This window comes from Pongo abelii, chromosome 13 (genome assembly GCF_028885655.2).
Source record: "Pongo abelii isolate AG06213 chromosome 13, NHGRI_mPonAbe1-v2.0_pri, whole genome shotgun sequence".
NCBI lineage: Eukaryota > Metazoa > Chordata > Mammalia > Primates > Hominidae > Pongo > Pongo abelii.
The window spans coordinates 25965229-25983505 of NC_071998.2; the positions used below are offsets into that span (position 1 = coordinate 25965229).

General features: G+C 36.8%; 1 long non-coding RNA gene across 2 annotated transcripts in view; it reads right to left on the bottom strand.

Annotated features, from left to right (window-relative positions):
• Nucleotides 1-271: 271 nt before the first annotated feature.
• LOC134759765 (uncharacterized) overlaps nt 272-18277 on the bottom strand; it is an 80545-nt gene continuing 62539 nt past the window's right edge. For both annotated transcript variants that reach the window (XR_010136492.1, XR_010136493.1), the window contains 2 exons: nt 5848-5945; nt 272-1417 (listed from right to left, as the gene is read on the bottom strand). This is a non-coding gene — a long non-coding RNA (uncharacterized LOC134759765). The remainder of the gene's footprint in view (nt 1418-5847; nt 5946-18277) is intronic.

Below are 18277 nucleotides of genomic sequence, written 5' to 3' on the forward strand. Positions count from 1 at the left end.
ACACAAAGCACAATATCAAAAATACTAACCTGGTAACACAGTATATTGTAGAGTATCAGTGTACTGCTACTCATGATTATGTGCCTGACTGGGGGCTGAAGTTCATTGCCAGTGCCCAGAATTGCCAGAGAATATCATGCACCATATTGGTATCCGAGGAAAACATCAAAATTCAAAATTTTATGTGTGGTTTATACTGAATGCATATTACTTTCGTATCACTGTAAAGTAAAACAATTGCAAATCAAAACACTGTAAGGGAGGGACTATCTTTATTGCATGATCTCATTTACATATGGAATCTAAAACAAACTTGAAATATACAGAGATAGAGAACAAAATATTTGTTACCAGAGGCAGGGTGAAGAATGGAGAAAAATGGGGAGATTAAGGTCAAAGAATGCCAAGTAACAGATATCTATATGTATCCCATAACATCATGTTATATAACTTAAATAAACACAATAAAAAAGTAATAACAGCTATTATTTATTTATTATTACTTGTGCTAGGCACAAGAAGGGGGCTTGTCACAACCCTATGTAAGTTAACTATTATTTGCCTATTGTAAAATGAGGAAAGTAAGGCTCAGGAAAGTTAAATAACATACATGAAATTATGAGGTTGATAAACTGTATTAATCAAGGTTTTCCAGAGAAATGAAACCAATAGGATATATTTATATATCTATATCCATCTCTATATTGAGAGAAATAATGAGACAGAGACACACTCAGATTGCTTTAAGAAATTGGCTTCTGTGATTATGGGGGCTGGCAAGTCTAAAATCCATAGGCAGATTGACAGCCTGGAAATTTAGTTAAGAGTTGATGTTGAGGCCTTGAGTCTAATTCTTCAGGGTTGTAGGCTGGAAACTCAGGCAGAGTTTCTATGTTCAATCTTGAGGAGATTTTTTTTTTTTTTTCTGGGAAATTTCAGTCTTTGCTTTTAAGGCCTTCAACTGATTGGATAGGATCCATCCACATTATAAAGAGTAATCTGCTTTACTCCAGGTCTACTGACTTAAATGCAAATCACATCTAAAAATATTTTCCCCAGCAACATCTAGACTAGTGTTTGACTAAACAACAGGGTATCCTAGCCCAGCAAAACTGACAAATAAATTGAATGATCACACAATTGGTAAAGAATTCTAAATCCAGTCAGAAGCCTACATTCTGTGTCCACAGGGTCATGTCTAGATGTTGGTCCAGTCCCCCATGGGCTGTGCCTTATTTGTTTTCTCTTTGCTAAGCCACATCCCCTGAGGGCTCTGTTTATGTTCATTGCAAAATCTTTGACTTTTTAACTTACTGGGCATACTGTCTTCCTACTTTTGTTCTCTTCTGTTATTTTATTTACTTGACTCTGACATGTCTCATTCCCAATGCATTGGCCAGTCATCTTCAAATCCACACTGTGGGTCACAGAGAAAAGCAGTAGATAATAGAACGTAAGTGGAGAGCTCAGAGATCTAAGAACTAAAATGTAAGCTGGAGTACAATTCACTTGTGTTACTTTCAGTAGTGTTGTGTTTATGTTCCCAAGGAGAATGCTGTTAAGATGAAGATGCTGATCATGTTACTTAGTATTACAGAGGTAAGCTATTTTGTGGCAGTGAATAAGCCTTAAGTGCTTTTGGAATGTGCAGAACAGATGTCAAAAAATCAAGTGAGGTCATAATTGAAAGTCCCTCAAAAATTGTAAAAATGATTTTAAAATGTTGGTTATTTCAACATCTAATATGGCTCTTCATTGAATTTTTCTCCTTTCTTCTACTAGATAGGAACATTATCTATCCCCATCTACAAAGGAGTTATTTTGGGGAAGGAACTGCTTCTTATGTGTTTAGTGTAATGACTAAAAGCTCAGATTTTGAGGGCCTGAACTTGAAACCCAATTTGGTCTTTGGGCAAAGCAGGTATCCTCTCTTTGCCTAGGTCTCTTTGTTCTTATTTTTTAAATGGACATAAAATAATAAGTGCCTGGCATGCTTTAGTACTATTATTATTCTAGTTATCCCATTCACTAGGACTAGCTCTGTTAATATTAACATCTTAGTCCACATTTTAGATTGATCCTATTAACATGGTTTAAACTGCTTTGATCTTTATAACGAAGCATCCACAGTAACAAAGACCCTATCAAAATCAACCTTTGGGAGCATGAAAACCTGAGAAATGTGAGCCTTTAAAGGCTACTTAGAGATTGGAAACCAAAGTAATTAATTCTTAAAATTATTGAGAAAGAGTAAGAAAATATAGACTCAATAGTGCAGGAATGGTTATTTCCAATATTGCCTAATGATAGAGCAAACCTATCTGAGTTCTCTGGCTTCTCTCTGCATTTAAGATAATGGGTTTTGAAATTCAAATGCAAACATAACAGCTAAATCTGCTCAGGTAAAGTACTTTTTGATACATTGCTGGATGTATTATCCTTCAGGCTAATAAATAGCACTGTTTTTGTAACATTTTTGAAGTGGTGATTTGTACATTCTTATTAAGAGAAATAATTCACATACCATAAAATTCACCCATTTACAGAGTGTGCAATTAAATGGATTTTAGTATTTTTAACAGACTCATGCAACTATCACCCCTAATTTCATCACCCCAAAAAGAAACTCCATACCTATTAGCAGTCATTCTCCATTCTTCTCCATTACACCCCAATCCTATGCAATCACTAACCTAATTTCTGTCTCTAAGGATTTGTCTATTCTAGTAGACATTTTATATAAATAAAATCATACAACATAGGGTCTTTTTGACTGAATTATTTATCTTAATATATATTGTTTTCAAGGTTAATCCATGTTGTGCTTCATTCCTTGTTATCAATGAATAACAATCTACTATATGGATATAACACCTTTTGTTTGTTCCTCAGATGGAAATTAGAGTTGTTTCTACTGTTTGGCTATTATAAACAACGCTGCTATGGTAATTTGTGTACAATTTTTTTGTGTGTGCGTGGATATGTTTTAATTTCTCCTGGATACCTACGAGTAGAATTTATATGCATTTTAAACATGTGTTAGATAATTATTGAATTATTTTTGTAAATGAGTAAACACAAAGAGATTTCTGCTGCATGGAAAATTAGAGCAGAAAGAGAAATGTCTTACATTTAGATAAGATACAAGATGTTTTCAAACAGTTACCTCAAATATTCTCAGAAATTGCTCTGAATGAGGAAGCAAAGGTCCAATTTTTCCCATTTCACAGATAAGAAAATGGACTACTCTGAGAAACCTGGCTTAAATCTTGCATCAGGCAAATGAGAAAGGAAAGGAGAAAAACCCTTATTTCCACATTCTTTCCAAAATTACCTGGTTCTTTAGTAGGGGATTATTATGTTTTTATACCTATAGAAATTTTAAAAAGTTAGTAATAAAGATATCTTTATAAAATCTGACTAGTTATGTAGCAAATTCCTTTTTCTTTTTTTATGGATAAATGAAGAAATTAAGGTACTTTATTTAATCTATAGGTCTGTTATTCCTTTACTTTCATTATGATATGTATATGTGTGTATGTATTATGTATATGTATACCTATGTCTGTATATATGTACACATACCCATTGGAAAAAATATATGTATATATTCCTACATATCTGGTCCTTTGACTTTTCCCTGTTTTCCTAATCTTTCTATATATTAATACTTGGACTGCTAAGTAATTTTGAATAAAATTACAAAATAGAATGCCATTGTACCACTTTCAGGTTTTCCACCTCAATTGGGCTCTCAGAATGATTCAGCAAATAGTTTTTTATGTTTTTGGTTGATCTTTACTTTGAGGATATTGTGAGTTATCAGAAGCAATGGGCACATCACATCTGATATCTCCATCTGGATACCAAACCTTTTAGTGCAAGCGGTGCTTCATGTGCCTTTCCCCTATAATGTCTACTAGAGTGACTTGTACATTGAAGGTACCCAGTAGATATTTGCTGATTAAGATTATTATGTCTCACTAATATCCAGCTCATGATTTAAAGTAACTACGACCAAACTCTTAGCAACCAGACCTTTGTTTCCACTTTTTCAGGCAATAATATAACATAGACAATGTTTGATTATATGTGTCAGGAAGTTGATAGAATCATCAAAATATTTGTATATTTTATTGTTATACAAACCTTGATCATGGCTGAACATTTCATAGCAACTAATTTTGATACTAACCAGTAAAAAGAACCTTACTACCTTAATTTTCAAATTTGGAGGAGTTAGCTACATTCACACCTAAACTATCACTGGATCTGATCCTGGTGTTTTCCCCACTGAAGTCCAAAAGGATCTGATGGTTCATGGCCCAATTTAGTTTACACTTTTATTATTGGTTTTTATTAGTGGGTACTAGGTAAACAAATAAGTACCTAAGTTTGACCTTTAATTTTACTTTGATAATGGTGAACATGCGCTTTCAAAAATTTTTTTTAAATTAAAAAAAATTTTTTTTTTAATTTTTAAAAATTTTTTTGAGACAGGGTCTCACTCACATCACTCAGGCTGCAGTGCAGTGGTGTGATCATGGCTCACTGCAGCCTCGACCTCTCAGGCTCAAGCGATCCTCCCACCTCAGTCTCCCCAGTAGCTGTGACTATAGGTGCATACCACCATGCTCAGCTAATTTTTAAATTTTTTTCATAGAGATGGGATTTCACCATGCTGCCCAAGTTAGTTTCAAATTCTTGAGCTAAAGCAATTCTGTCCACCTTGGCCTTCCAAAGTGCTGGGATTACAGGCATGAGCCACCATGCCCAGCCCAACATATAAGTTTTTGAAAATGTGTCCAATACAAGATAAATGTGCTAAGAGCTAAAAGTGAGAAGGGCAGGTGTAATCATTGCTCTGGCTTTTCTCTCTCTTCAGAGTTACAGTCATTCATACCCTTTATATTTGTTCTGGAAAATTAGTTAAATATAAGATGAGACAAATGTGAGAATGGGTAGAAAGAAAGGAGGAAACAAGTCTGACCTACTGTTTTATTTCACATTACCTTGTTTTACTCATGGCCAAACACGTTATCCTTAAGATAGTGACTAAATCATAACAGATACATTTCAATTACCAGTCCCAATCCACCTATATGCAGCTTTAGTTATTCATTTATATATATCTTTAAGGGATTAATTTTACATGTCAAATTCTATTGTACGCAGAAGCAATAATGTTGAGGGCCTCTCTAGGATGGCTTCAACAGAAATAATAAATATATACAGAGTAATAAACATGTTGCTTTTGAACCAGACACATATTTTGATGAGTTACAATTAGCAATTATCTTGGCAAGTGTCATTTACAGACAGAATTTTTACAGTAGAGTGTATTCTGTTGAAAACACAAGCTTTCTTCAAAGTCAGTCAGTATAGCTATCATGTGCAACTGATAATGAGTAAGTTAACTGGTCCATTGTTAGCTTTCTAATAAGCCTTTAGATTTAAAAACCCATAAATACAAGGTACTGATTCCACAGTCATACAAATAAAAATAAAGCCATTTTCTTATGACATCACATAATTAAATGGTTGGATATTGTAATTCCCAGGCATCTTCATGTTCTATGGCAGTAAGAATTGGAAAATTCAAAGCAACCATGCATCCATTGTAACAAACAGAAAAACAAAAGAGAGGCATTTTAATAATGATATATCAAAATGAATTATAATTTTTATAGTGAGAAATAGCCAATAATGTATGACTGTATTACAAGAGTATTTTAACAGTAGTCAGCTTAATTCACTGCATGGAAGACATAAGCAGTTTTACTTTCCTACTACTTACTTAAAATTATTATTTGCCTGGAAAGCACTGATTTACTATCACCAACTTACTTGTATTTCAAAGGTCCCCAGCTCGGCAAGCTTGTGGCCTTATCTTGACAGCCCTGCTGTGTTCACATGTTCTTTTAGTTGACACAAAAGAGTTCAACCTGAAAGCATACAACAAGAGTTTATTCTTCACAAAATCAGATTTCTGCTAGTGCAGCACTGCACATTTCATCAGCTATTTGGAGTAGCATGGTCTTTGGGGTGTCTTCTCCTAAATGCTGGCAGGAAAAGAATCTTGAGACATAGCTCAGTGCTGCTGACATGTCACACTGTTTATGTGACCAGGGGAGCTTCTGTTTCTGATAGAGGTAACAGGGGTTTGCTAGTCAATAATTGGATAAGAATATAGAGGCTTCTTTACACAGAGGAAAGAAACTAACATGACTACCTGTTGCCTGTGCCTCATTAGCTCTGTACATGCAAAAGGAGCATCAATTCATTAGCTCAGCTGGGTTGAAATTTCTGATGATGACTAGGCATAAACAAGTAAGAAAATAAAAGGAAACAGGATATCCAAGGGCATGGGGTGGGAGGAGGGGGAAGCCCATGTTTTCCAAAAGGGAAGAAAGAAAGGTAGTATGCTTGATGGTATTTTCAAGACCAGCTGACCTTGGCATTTGTTCTGCTTGGCTACCATAACAAAATACAATAGACTGGTGGCCTCAACAATATATATTTACTTCTCAAAGTTCTGGGGCTGGAAGTCCAAGATCAAGGTTCCAGCAGCTTCAGTTCCTGGTGAGGGTTCTCCTCCTGGCTTGCAGAAGCCACTCTTGCTATATCTTCATATGATCTTTCCTCAGTATGTGACCTCTTAAAAGGAGATTTCTTTTCCTTCTTCTTCTAATAAAGCCACTAATTTTATCATGAGAGCTTCACTCCCCATGACCTAATCTAACCCAAATTTTCTCCCAAAAGTCCTATCTTCAAATATCATCATACCAGAAATTAGAGCTTTAACATATGCATTATGGGGAGGACATGATTGAGTTCATAACAGCATTTAAGGCCTGAAGTCCTTTCTTGGTGAAGTGATTATGTAGGGTGCTGGATGCAGAAAGGAGATTCAGGATCAGAGCTGGGCATGGAGGAGGGTCAGGGCTGCCTGTTATCTGCAGAGCCTGGAGCCAAGAGAGATGCAAAAGGCAACTAGGGACGAAGGGCAAAATCAAGAGCCAACCCCCAAATCCAAAGAAAGAATACTCCAAAGGGGTTATTCTGAGAAGAAGGAAAATTGAAGTCACCAAAGCTGAGCAAGTAGGTGTAGAAGAGATGTTTAAGAGGCAGAGCCTCATAGGAGTTCCTGAACAGCTGCAGTATGACTCCATGTGTGCCTCTGGCAGTAGTGGGAGGGAGAGGCTAAGAAGAACAAAGAACACATAAATATATAAAGAGAAAATTAATTAGTGGCTTACAAAGAGATCCTGGCTTCTGTAAAGACCTTAGAGAGTTCAATCATTTGCATGTGCATAAAATATCTAGGAAGACACCTAGAAATTAGGAAGATTGGTTGTCTCTGAGGAGGGGGAGTAAGTGACAGTGGCTTTGGGCTGGAGGGGGAGGGAGAATTTTCACAGTGCTCTCTTTTGTATTTTTTAAAATTCTGAGCTATAGGACCATAACAAAGGAAAAAGTAGTATCACTTAAAATTATATGTTATTAGTACTACTATTATTATTATTATTATTATTATTATTTGAGCCCAGGCTGGAGTGTGGTGGAATGATCTTGGGTCGCTGTAACCTCCGCCTCCCAAGTTCAAGTGATTCTCCCACCTGAGCCTCTCTAGTAGCTGGAACTACAGGCATGCACCACCACATCCGGCTAATTTTTTATATTTTTAGTAGAGACTGGGTTTCACCATATTGGCCAGGCTGGTCTCGAACACCTGACCTCAAATGATCTGCCTGCCTTAGCCTCCCAAAGTGCTGGGATTATAGCCACTGTGCCTGGCCATCACTTAAAATTTTAAAAGGAAATAAATAAAGCAAAATTTAAAACTCAAAAAGAACTAGAGAGAGAGAGAGAGAGAGAGTGAGAGAGCACATTAAGAAGTAAGAAATGTAAAATTTTCTTCATGAGTGCTTCTAAGGCTAGCAACTATGGGCCCACTCTGCTATTTTCGTCACGGAACTCCTGCTACTGAATTAGGAAAGGAAGTTGTAAAATTATATCAATGTCCCTATTCCACTTTAAGTAAAAGCATCTTTATTTTTAGCATGACCATGCCTCAAAAATTGGGCTCATATTCATATGAGAATTTTATATAAACAGCCTTCTTGTCTCTTAGTAGAATACTTGTTACTCACCATAAATTACTACCATTATTATCATAAAATACCTCTAATTTCTAACTGACACATCTTTACTAAATGCTTAAGCCACGCCAAATTCTGAAAGCCACTATGTACATGGCCTAACCCAGACAGCACATAACACAGGTACACACGGCATAATATTAGGATAATAATCAGTATAAGCCAAAGAGTGAACATATACTGAGTAGAAAAGTTAAGTAGAGAAGATTCAAAAATGGCAAATATTGAAGGCATCATAAAAATTCACCTCTCATCAGTTACTAGGAAAAGGTTCCTTGGGGAAGATAACTCGCTGTTGAGCAATTACAGAGAAGAGAGGAAATGCCAGGCATGTAACAGCTGAGAAGAACATTCAGAGATGAGTGAGAGAACTGGGTAAAGGCAGACTAAAGAAATGTTCCAGGGAAAATGAATGTCCGGAGGCTGAAGAGTGGGAAGACAGTCAGCCTCACAGAGACTTGGGAGAAGAGGCTGGAGGATAGGCAGGACATAATAGCACATCATGTTCAAAATGCTGAACTGTACAGTTCCCATGGCAAATGGCAAGACCAAAAAACACACCGGCAGCAGCCTGAGAATGGATGAGGAGCCAGGGGAAGACAGTGCTTCAATTGAAAAAAAGGGGTTAGTAGTGCCAACGCTGCACAGGATGCAAGAAAAATAAGGACCTAGAAGAAGTCCTTTTTTATTTAGCTACAACATGGTGATTGGAGACCTGAAGAGCAGAGTCAGGACAGGGTGTGGCAGGAGCAGTCTTCTGCGATTTTCAAGATGAATGTGGGTTGCGGATGTGGGGACACTGAGTGCAGACAAATCTTGCAAGCAAGACTGGAAAAGAAATGAGGAATAAAAATGGCTAAAAGAGTCAGAGAATAATTTGTTTTATTTTCCATAAAACAAATTATTCCAAAAGCCTGAGAGAGGCTCAGACACATGGAAACGAAGACAGTAGCAAGGGAGAGGTTTATGTTGCAGTGGGTTAGCAAAGAATAATGCGGTAAGGTGGCTGAGAATGAGGACCATGAGTGCAAGAGTGTGAATCAGCATTAGCAAGCAGGACAGTATCTTCCACAGAAAAGGGAGAGAAGGCTAAGTTTTAGCTCCTTCTGTGGCCCCTACCTCAGGAGTAATGCCTTAAGTCAGGAGGTGGTTTTATATTTATGCATGTGTAGCATCTCTAGTAGCATAGCAGTGACACTGGGGAGCTCTGCAGAGGGATTAGCAGGTGGCAGAGGGTTAGGAATGGCCTCCAAGGCACCAGCAGGGGCAGTTGAGTGAGAGACCCAGGCAGGTGCTTAAGGACATTTCTATCTAATGCATCATAGCAGTGGTGTTTAGAATCAACCATGTAGAGCCTGTGTTTCTTATCTATAAAATGATGGTAATAATACCAATTTTTTCACAGGTTTTTTCAATGAAGATTAAATGACACAGTAATTGTAATATGCTTAGCACAGTGTGTGGAAAATTGCTAGCTTTAGACAAGAGTCTCGACTCTTTCCATCCTCAACACCTTGGACCAAGCAAGTGTACGATCACCATGATGCAAAATGTACAGCATTTGCACAAAGTCTAGTGTGGTTCCATAGGTAAATGCACTAAGGTGATTATGACAGTTACTTGACCTAAAAACTATGAGTGACAGTGAATGCAAATTCCAATGCTGTTAGCGTGAATCAATACATATCAGAAGCAATGATCCATTTCCTTCTGGGTAATGAGAGAAAGTTACAATGTTGTGAATATATTATGGCCTCTTGGATTTTTTATTGCTTTTCCCTTGCATTAATACAATAACAAGAAGCATGAATCATTTGCTTCTAGACTGCAAGAAGCTGCAAACTAGGTGCTGATTATTTTGTGTCGGAAAATCATTTCTGAAAGAAAACCAGGATGAGACTATGGGATTTACTGACAACTGCTTTATATTTGCAGCTATTCGTATTAGGTGATTTGTCTCTGGAATCATTTGGTTCCTGTTTGGGAATAACACTTGTTATATTAGAAAGGCAGTGTACAAAGTCAGTCAAATGTGAGCACTGAAAACAAATTTTACAAAGAATTATGCATTATTTCAACCAACATTTTCTTGTGTCCACTATGTACCAAACTTTGTACTAGGTTTTGGAGTACAACATTCGTATCACACATTCCCTGTGAAGACATTTATGTTACCGTGGCAGACAAAGCAATATGGTAAATAGTAAATTTAATGACAGATGACAGTTTGGATATTATGAGAGCTCAGAGGAGTGAATCTTTACATAGTCTTGAAGAGTCGTGGTGTAATGGTATCCCTTGCGTTTTTTTCAGTTTTATTAAGATACAATTGACAACTAAAATTATATATATTTACAGTGTACAAGGTTTTTAAAGTTTTTGAAAAAACATTTTAGGTTTGGGGGTACATGTGAAGGTATGTTACACAGGTAAACACGTGTCATGGGTTTTTTTGTACATATTATTTCATCACCCAGGTATTAGGCCCAGTGCCCAATAAATGTCTTTTCTGTTCCTCTCCCTCCTCCCACCCTAAGACCTCAAGTAGACCCTAGTGTCTGTTGTTTCTTTCTTTGTGTTCATAAGTTCTTATCATTTAGCTCCCACTTATAGGTGAGAACATATGGTATTTGGTTTTCTGTTCCTGCATTAGTTTGCTAAGAATAATAGCTTCTAGCTCCATCTGCGTTCCTGCAAAAGATATGATCTTATTCTTTTTATGGCTGCATAGTATTTCATGGTGTATATGTACCACATTTTCTTCATCCAGTCAGTCATTGATGGGCATTTAGGTAGATTCCATGTTTTTGCTATTGTAAATAGTGCTGCAATGAACATCGGCATGCAGGCCTTTATGGCGGAATGATTTATATTCCTCTGGGTATACACCCAGTAATGGGATTGCTAGGTCGAATGGTAGTGCTTTCCACAATGGTTGAACTAACTTACACTTCCATCAACAGTGTATAAGTGTTCCTTTTTCTCCACCACTCCACCAGCATCTGTTGTTTTTTGACTTTTTATTAATAGCCATTCTGACTGGCATAAGATGGTATCTCACTGGCTTTTTGATTTGGATTTTTCTAATGGCCAGTGATATTGAGCTTTTTATATGCTTGCTGGCCACATGTATGTCTTCTTTTGAGAAGTGTCTGTTCATGTTCTTTGCCCACTTTCTAATGGGGTTGTTTTTCTCTTGTGAATTTGTTTAAGTTCCTTATAGATGCTGGATATTAGACCTATGTCAGATGGGTAGTTTGCAAATATTTTCTCCCATTCTATAGACTGTCTGTTTACTTTGTTGATAGTGTCTTTTGCTGTGCAGAAACTCTTTAAGTATAATTAGATCCCACTTGTTAATTTTTGCTTTTGTTGCAATTGCTTTTTGTATCTTTGTCATGAAATCTTTGCCTGTTCCTATGTCCAAGATAATGTTGCCTAGGTTGTCTTTCAGGGTTTTTATAGTTTTGCGTTTTACATTTAAGTCTTTAATCCATGTTGAGTTGATTTTTGTATATGGTGTAAGGAAGGGGTCCAGCTTCAATCTTCTATATATGGCTAGCCAGTTCTCCTAGTAGCATTCATTAAACAGAGAGTCTGTTCTCATTGCTTGTATTGTTGTCAGCTTTGTTGAAGATCAGATACTTGTAGATGTGCAGCCTTATTCCTGGGCTCCCCATTCTGTTTCATTGGTCTATGTGCCTGTTTATATACTAGCACCATGCTGTGTTGGTTACTGTAGCCTTGTAGTAAAATTGTAAGTCAGGTAACATGAAGCCTTCAGCTTTGTTCTTTTTGCTTAGGATTGCCTTGGCTATTCAGGCACTTTTTTGGCTCCATACAAATTTTAAAATATTTTTTGACAGTTCTGTGAAAAATGTCCTTGGTAGTTTGATAGGCATCACATTGAATCTGTAAATTGCTTTGGACAGTATAGCTATTTTAATGATATTATTTCTTCCTATCCATGACTATGGGATGTTTTTCCATTTGTTTGTGTCTTCTCTGATTTCTTTGAGTAATGTTTTGTAGTTATCATTGTAAAGATCTTTCACCTCCCTGGTTAGCTGTATTCCTAGGTATGGCTGTTATTGGTGTATAGAAATGCTAGTGATTTTTATATGTTGATTTTGTATCCTCAACTTTGCTGAAGTTTGCTGAAGTTGTTTATCAGCTGGAGGAGCTTTGGGGCTAAGACAATGGGTTTTTCTAGATGTAGAATCATGTTATCTGCAAATAGAGATAGTTTTACTTCCTCTCTTCCTAAATGGATGCCCTTTATTTCTTTTTCTTACCTGATTGCTCTGGCTAGGACTTCCAATACTACGTTGAATAGAAGTGGTGAGAGAGCATCCTTGTCTGTGCCAGTGTTTATTCTTTCTTTTTTTTTAATAATTAAAGTAGCTTTCTTTTATTTTTCTCTTCAACTTTTAAGTTCAGGGGTACATGTGTAGGATGTGCAGGTTTGTTACAAAGGTAAGTGTGTGCCATGGTGGTTTCCTGCACAGATCATCCTATCACCTACATATTAAGCCTAGCCAGCATTCATTAGCTATTCTTCCTGATGCTCTCCCTTCTCCCACTGCCCCCCAACTGACAGGCCCCATTGTGTGTTGTTCCTCCTCACATGTCCGTGTGTTCTCATCATTCTGCTCCCATTTATAAGTGAGGACACATGGTGTTTGGTTTTCTGTTCCTGCATTAGTTTGCTGAGGATAATGGCTTCCAACTCCATTCACGTACCTGCAAAAGACATTATCTCATTCCTTTTTATGATGGCATAGTATTCCATGGTATATCTTTACCATGTTTTCTTTATCCATTCTTTTATTGATGGACATTTAGGTTAATTCCATGTCTTTGCTATTGTGAGTAGTGCTGCAATGATCATACATGTGCATGTGTCTTTATAATAGGATGATTTATATTTCTTTGGGTAACAGACAGCAATGGTATTGCTTTGTGAAATGGTATTTCTGCCTCTAGGTCTTTGAGGAATTGCCACACCATCTTCCACAATGTTCGAACTAATTTATGCTTCCACCAAAAGTGTAAAGGTGTTCCTTTTTCTCTGCAACCTCACCAGGATATGCTGTGTTTTGACTTTTTAATAAAAAATCATTCTGGCTGGCGTGAGATGGTATCTCATTGTGGTTTTGATTTGCAGTTCTTGAATCATCAGGGATATTGAGCTTTTTTTCATGTTTGCTGGCCACATGTATGTCTTCTTTTGAGAAGTGTTCATTCATGTCCTTTGCCCACTTTTTAATAGGGCTATTAGTTTTTTTCTTGTAAATATATTTAAGTTCCTTGTAGACTCTGGATATTAGATCTTTGTCAGATAGAGAGGTTGCAAAAACTTTATTCCACTTCGTAAGTTGTCTCTTTGCTCTGATGATAGCTTCTTTTGCTGTGCAGAAGCACTTTAGTTTAATTAGATCACATTTGTCAATTTTTGTTTTAGCTGCAATTGCTTTTTGCATTTTCATCATAAAACCTTTGCCTGTGCCTATGTCCTGAATGGTATTGCCTAGATATTCCTCTAGCATTTTTATAGTTTTGGGTTTTACATTTACGTCTTTAATCCATCTTGGGATAACTTTTGTATATAGTATAAGGAATGAGTCCAGTTTCAATTTTCTGCATATGGCTAGCCAGCACTCTCAGCACCATTTATTAAATAGGGAAGTCCTTTTCCCATTGCTTGTTTTGTCAAGTTTGTCAAAGATCAGATGGTTGTAGGTGTGTGGTCTTATTTCTGAGTTCTCTATTATGTTCTATTGGCATATGGTCAGTTTTTGTACCAGTACCATGCTATTTTGATTACTGTAGCCTTGTAGTATAGTTTGAAGTTGGGTAGCATAAGCCTCCAGCTTTGTTCTTTTTGCTTAGGATTGTCTTGGCTATTCAGGCTTTTTGGCTCCATAAGAATTTTTAAATACTTTTTGTAATTTTATAAAGAATGCCAATGGTAGTTTAATGAGAATAGCATTGAAACCATAAAATACTTTAGGCAGTATGGCCATTTTCAACAATATTGATTCTTCTTATCCATGAGAATGGAATGTTTCTTCATTTGTTTGTGTCCTCTCTGATTTGTTTGAGCAGTGGTTGTAGTTCTCCTTGAAGAAGTCCTTCACTTCCCTTGTTAGCTGTATTCCTAGGTATTTTATGCTTTTTGTGGCAAATGTGAATGGAAGATCATTTATGATTGGGCTCTCAGCTTGCCTGTTGTTGGTGTATAGGAATGCTAGTAATTTTTGCACATTGATTTTGTATCCTGAGACTTTGCTGAAGTTACTTATCAGCTTAATAAGCTTTTGGGCTGAGACAATAGGGTTTTCTAGATATAGAATCAAAGATAGTTTGACTTCCTCTCTTCCTGTTTGAATACACTTTATTTCCTTCTCTTGCCTGATTGCTGTGTCCAGAACTTCCAATACTGTGTTGAATAGGAGTGGTGAGAGAGGGCATCCTTGTCTTAGACTGATTTTCAAGGGGAATGCTTGCAGCTTTTGACCATTCAATATGATATGGGCTTTGGGTTTGTAATATATGATGCTTATTATTTTGAGTTATGTTCTTTCAATACCTAGTTATTGAGAGTTTTTAACATGAAGGGATGTTGGATTTTATTGAGGGCCTCTTCTGAGTCTACTGAGATAATCAAGTGGTTATGTATTTAGTACTGTTTATGTGATGAATTACATTTATTGATTTGCATATGTCGAACCAAATTTGCATCCCAGGATTGAAGCTAATTTGATTGTGGTGGATAAGATTTTTGATGTGCTGCTGGGTTTGGTTTGCCAGTATTTTATTGAGGATTTTTGCGTTGATATTCATCAATGATATTGGCCTCAAGTTTTCTTGTTTTGTTGTGTCTCTGCTAGGTTTTGGTATCAAAATGATGATGGCCTCATAGAATGAGTTAGGGAGGAGTCTCTCTTTTTCTATCGTTTAGAATAGTTTCAGAAGAAATGGTATGAGCTCCTCTTTGTACCTCTGATAGAATTCGGCTGTGAATCCATCTGGTCCTGGGCTTTTTTTGGTTGGTAGGCTATTAATTACTGTTTCAATTTCAGAACTCGTTATTGGTCTATTCAGGGATTCAACTTCTTTCTTGTTTAGTCTTGGGTGGGTTTATGTGTCCAGGAATCTATCAATTTCTTCTAGGTTTTCTAGTTTGTGTGTGTAGAGGTGTTTGTAATAGTTTTTAATGGTTGTTTTTATTTCTGTGGGTTCAGTAGTTACAGTCCCTTTGTCATTTCTAATTGTGTTTATTTGAATCTTCTCTCTTTTCCTCTTTATTAGTCTAACTAGTGGCCTGTGCATTTTATTAATTTTTTCAAAATACAAACTCCTGGATTTGTTGATTATTTGCATGGTTTTTTGAGTCTCAATTTTCTTCAGTTAAGCTCTGATTATTGTTATTTCTCATCTTCTACTAGCTTTGGAGTTAATTTGTTCTTGCTTCTCTAATTCTTTCAGTTGTGAAGTTAGGTTGCTAATTTGAGATCTCTCTAACTTTTTTATGTGGGCATTTAGTGCTATGAATTTCCTGCTTAACATTTCCTTAGCTGTGTCCCAGGGTTTCCGGTGTGTTTTATCTTTGTTCTTATTATTTTCAAAGAACTTCTTGATTTCTGCCTTAATCTCATTATTTACCTAAAAGTCATTCAGGAACATATTGTTTAATTTCCATGTAATTCCATGGTTTTCATTGTCTTGAATTCTATTTTTATTGCACTGTGGTCCTAAGGTGTATTTGGTATGATTTTCATTCTTTTACATTTGTGGAGGATTGTTTTATGTCCAATGATACGGTCAACTTTAGAATACATGACATGCAGTGAAAAGAAGAATGTATATTCTTTTGTTTTTGGGTAAAGAGTTTTGTAAAGGTCTGTCAGATCCATTTGGCTCAATGTTGAGTTTAGGTCCTGAATACCTTTGTTAATTTTCTGCCTTGATGGTGTGTCTGATATTCTCAGTGGAGTGTTGAAGTCCCCCACTATTTTTGTGTGGTAGTCTACGACTCTTTGTAGGTCTCTAAGAACTTGATTTATAAATTTAGGTTCTCCTATACTGGGTGCGTATATATTTAGGATAGTTAGGTCTTCTTGTTGTATTGAATGCTTTACTATTATGTAACACCCTTCTTTTTCTTTTTTGATCTTTGTTCATTTAAAACCTGTTTTGTCTAAAATTAGGATTGCAACCCCTACTTTTTTCTGTTTTCTATTTGCTTGATAGATTTTTCTCCATCCTTTTATTTTGAGCCTACGAGTGTCATTATGTGTGAGATGAGTCTCTTGAAGACAGCATACCATTGAGTCTTGCTTTTTTATCCAGCTTGCCATTCTTTTTTTTAAGTGAGGCATTTATCTTGTTTACATTAATGGTTTTATTGATATGTGTGGATTTGATCTTGTTGTTGTGTTGTTAGCTGGTTATTATGTTGGTTTGTGTAGTTGCTTTACCATGACACTAGTCTGTACATTTAAGTGTGTTTTTGTGTTAGCTGTTTCCAATCTTTCCTCTTTTATTTAGTGCTCTTTTCAAGATCTCCTGTAAGGCAGGTCTAGTGGTAATTAATTTCCTCAACATTTGCTTATATAAAAAGACTCTATTTCCCCGTCACTTAGGAAGCTTAGTTTGCCTTAGGAATTCTTAGTTGAAGATTTCTTTCTTTAAGAATACTGAATATAGGCCTCAAATTTCTTCTGGCTTGTAAGATTTCAGCTGAGAAGTGCCCTATTAGCCTAATGAGGTTTCATTTGTAGGTGACCTGAGCTTTCTATCTAGCTGCCTTTAACATTCTTTCCTTCACTTTGACCTTGGAAAACTTGACAATTATGTGACTTGAGGATGATCTTCTTGTGGAGAATCTTGCAGGAATTCTCTGTATTTCCTGAATTTTACTGTTGGCCTCTCTAGCAAGGTTGGGGAAGTTTTCATGGGAGATATCCTGAAATATGTTTTCCAAGTTGTTTACTTTCTCCCTCCCCCTTTCAGGGATGCCAATGATGTATAGATTTGGCCTCTTTACATAATCCCATACTTCTCAGAGATTTTGTTCATTCCTTTTTATTCTTTTTACTTTCATTTTGTCTGACCATCTTATTTCAGAGGGCCAGTCTTCAAGTTCTGAGATTCTTTCCTCAGCTTCGTTTATTTTGCTGTTATTTAATAATACTTGTGAATGCATTGTGAAATTCCTGTATTTTGTTATTCAGCTCTGTCAGACCCACTAGATTCTTTTTTGTATTGGTTATTTTATCCCTCAGCTCCTGTATCACTTTATTGTTATTCGTATTTTCCTTGGATTGGGTTTGCCATCCTCCTAAATCTCGATGATCTTTGTTCCTATCCATATTCTGAATTCTATTTCTGTCATTCCAGCCAGTTCAGCCTTATTAAGAACTCTTGTTGGAGAACTGGTGTGGTCATTTGGAGGACATATAATACTCTGGCCATTTGAGTTGCCAGATTTCTTGCACTGTTTTTTTCTAATTTCTGAGTATGGGCGTTTCTTTAACTGCAGTATAGATTAAGTATAGTCAATAGACTTCTTTTCTGGATGTTTTCACTGGGCTGAGTCTTTTTTGCAGGGTCTTTATTTGATGCTACCTTCTTGTCTCTGGTTTCAGAGGGGGGCATGTTAGTGAGGCATTTTTGGTGTTGAAGCTTTGGGGTGTGATCCAGCAGGTGGCAAGCTTATTGGTCAGTTTGTAGACTCTTGCTTGGTGTGTGGCTCCCCTATATTTCCTCACAGTTGCAGCTATGTTCCCTCCTTGTGCTCTGAAAGTGTGGGTTCCTCTCCCCCATGAGTGCTGGTTGTAGACTGTGACGTGGCACTCCTAGGCTGCTCCCTGCAACTCTGGGGTGATTTTAGTCTTTATGTTTGTTCCCCAACTTGAAGGCAGCAGAGGAAGAGAACTCAGTAGTGGCTGTTTTTGAGGGTCATTTGCTTATCTTCTGGAGGCTTCACCCCAGAGAGATGCAAGTCAGTCAGCAATCACTCAGTGCAATCAGCCCACAACAGAGGGTTTGTGCTGTGGGCCTAAGCCAGGGGTTCCCTTTCTTGTGACAAGCAGTTTTAGGGGGGATGT